This window comes from Morone saxatilis, unplaced genomic scaffold (assembly GCF_004916995.1).
Source record: "Morone saxatilis isolate NCDOM2014 unplaced genomic scaffold, NCSU_SB_2.0 Contig211, whole genome shotgun sequence".
Lineage (NCBI taxonomy): Eukaryota > Metazoa > Chordata > Actinopteri > Moronidae > Morone > Morone saxatilis.
This window is the reverse complement of record NW_023339776.1, coordinates 1-3,238: the sequence shown is the minus strand read 5'-3', so window position 1 is coordinate 3,238 and position 3,238 is coordinate 1. Positions and strand designations below refer to the sequence as shown.

The 3,238-nt window shown below is 40.1% G+C and overlaps 1 pseudogene; it reads left to right on the top strand.

Annotated features, from left to right (window-relative positions):
* The first annotated feature begins 421 nt into the window (after window positions 1-421).
* Window positions 422-1,651, top strand: LOC118333145 (annotated as a pseudogene).
* Window positions 1,652-3,238: the final 1,587 nt, after the last annotated feature.

Below are 3,238 nucleotides of genomic sequence, written 5' to 3'. Positions count from 1 at the left end.
CAGGAACCTTAATCCAGGTAGTCATTCACAACCTGATGACAAGACTTCAGACTTTTCTGAAGCTGAGACTGATGACAGTTGTGATTGGGAGAAGAGCGGGGAACCTCAGTCAGGGTTCAACGTTCTGAAAAACAACAGTGGATGTAATACTGATGAAAAATCATTTAGCTGCTCTGTCTGCGGTAAACAATTCAGCCGTAACTCAAATCTGAAGAGACACAAGATAATCCATACTGGGCATAAACCCTTCAGTTGTTCTGTCTGTGGTGTAAGTTTTGCACGCAACTCAGCTTTGACCTCACACTTAAGAGTTCACACAGGAGAAAAACCTTTCACATGCTCAGTTTGTAAAGCCAGTTTCAGTCTCAATCGCAATTTGTCCACACACATGAAAATCCACACTGGCGAGAAACCCTTCAGTTGTTCTGTCTGTGGTAAAGGATTTTCACAAAAGTCAAATTTGGCATCACACTTAAGAGTTCACACAGGTGAAAAACCTTTCACATGCTCAGTTTGTAAAATAAGTTTCAGTCTCAGACACAATTTGTCCACACACATGCGAATGCATACTGGGGGGAAACCATTCAGTTGTTCAGTTTGTGGTAAAAGATTTGCACGAAGGGGAATTCTGAAAAACCACTCATCCGTCCACACGGGGGAGAAACCATTTAGTTGCTCAGTTTGCAGTAGGAAATTTGCACAAAAGGGACATCTCACACACCACATGGCATTCCACAAGAGAGAGAAACGATACACCTGTGACAAAAGTTGTGACAAGACCTTTGATTGGCTTTATCAGCTCAAAAACCATCAGTGTGTAAGTCGTCAACCCTCACAGCTTCGTCAAAGCCAAACTGAAGAGAACAGAGATGTAGAGGTTTTGAAACCAGAAGCTGTTGGAGAGGACTGTGGAGGACCAGAACCAGCCAGGAACTTTCATCCCGAGAGTCATTTACAAACAGATACTGACGACAAGGAATCTCAAAAGAATGAATTACCTGTAACTGAAAAGGAATGTAATACTGGAAAATCATCAATCAGCTGTGCTACAAGTTTTGGCCACAAGGGACATCTGCAGAAAAACAATGGAACAAAAACAAGAGAGAAAGCATTTAGTTGCTCGGTCTGTGGTAAAAGATACCACTGGAAAAAATACTTAACAACTCACATGAGACTTCATTCTGAACGAAAACCTTTCAGTTGCTCAGTTTGTCACAAAATTTTTCTATGGAAAGGTGAGTTTACAAATCACATGAGAATCCACACAGGTGAGAAACCCTTTAGTTGTTCCGTCTGCGGTAAAGGATTTACACAAAAGACACACATGAGAGAACACGAGAGAATCCACACGGGGGAGAAACCCTTAAGTTGTTCAGTTTGTGGCAAAGGATTTGCACGAATCTCAAATCTAACGTCACACTTAAGAGTTCATACAGGAGAAAAACCTTACACATGCTCAGTTTGTCAAGCAAGTTTCAGTCACAGAAGTGCTCTGCCCAGACACATGACAACCCACACAGGGGAGAAACCATTCAGTTGCTCAGTTTGTGGTAAGACATTTACGCGAAAGGGAACACTGAGACAACACTTGACTGTGCACACTGGAGAGAAATCATTTAGTTGTTCAGATTGTAGTAAAACCTTTGCACAGAAGAATGATCTCAGACGACACGCGATTGTTCACACGGGGGAGAAACCATTTCCTTGCTCAGTTTGTGGTAAAACCTTTGCACAGAAGAAGGATGTGAGACGACATTTGACTGTACACACAGGCGAGAAACCATTTAGTTGCAGCACTTGTGACAAAAGATTCACTCAGCTCGGGCATATAAAAAAACACAAGTGTGCTGGTGACAGCAGCAAGAGGAAATGATGATGCTTGATTTCTGAGAATACTGAGATCAAGACTTTTTTAATTCTACCTACCGACCTCGTAATCTACAATTACTAGTTATTTAATGACTTTACCAATTTCATGTGTATAAAAGTAATTATATTACTAGCTAAAGTAACTTTTGTGTTACTTTTAGTTCAGTTCTCTTATTAATGCACATTAGGGCTGTCACTTTTTTCCAAAAATCACTTGAGAATGAATTTCAAATGACACACAAATTGTTTAAATAAATTATCTATAAACACACAGTACAAACCAATGACACCACTCAGAAGAACATTACATAAAATTATTATATAGGATAAGACATTCGCTCCAATGTTTTATACGAGGCACGGATTTCATCTCCTTCCTTTGAGGTAATTTAATGTCTGTAATGTCTGAGTTCAATCCAAACTGTTTACTGGGCTCATAAAGGAAGAGAGAACTCATTCTCCATTAGAGTTAAAACACCTGGAAACTCAATGGAGTTCTGAATGGCTGACTGCTGACACATCAGCTCACACTTTAATAACAAGAGTCCAGATTAGAAATAAAATCCATGACTTTTTGCACAGAGTTTGGTCTGAATCCATCAGGTCAAATAAAAGTCAAATGTTATTAAAAGTGCTAATATTTCTTCTTCTGTGGTCATTTCTGCTGCTCTCCACAGGACTGACTGTTTACTGGACACACTGTGGTTGTTGTGTAACACACACTCACACACAGGGGGAACATTTGGGGTCAAAGGTCGAGCATTTACTGATCATATATTTAATAATGTAATATATATTTCACATGTTTTCTGTCATCTTTCTGCCTCTTTCTCCTGGAGCTGTGTCTCAGTGTGCACAGCTCGTTTTATATTCAGATGTGTTTATTAATGTGAGGACGGAGCTTTATTTCATCATCTGACACAAAGATCAGATGGTTTTAAATCACTTACAATCATTTTATCAATCATTCATATTGTTTCTATGGAGACTGAAGAGTTACACAGACCCTGCTGCAGGACTCCACACTGCCTCCTACTCCCTGATTAAAGTTTACTTTCACTTTCTCTGAAGAGTGTCGCAGTTGGTTTTCTCGTCTCAACCTCCAGCTGAAGGTAATGGACAAGTGTTTAATGTTTTCCTCGTTAACAGCAACTGTCGTTTGTTTATTTCCTAGAAACAGCAACCAATCTGCCTCCATTGTTCATTTCTCTGCTGGAAACTCGGGACGAAGCAGCTCAAACAACCGTTATTAAATACAGGCCAATATCTGTCCGACATTTTGTGTGTCTGGCTTTAGGAGTGTACAGCTAAAATAAAGCGTCCAAGTAGCAGTCAGCTTGATGCTCAGGGGAGCTTGAACACAGAGTGG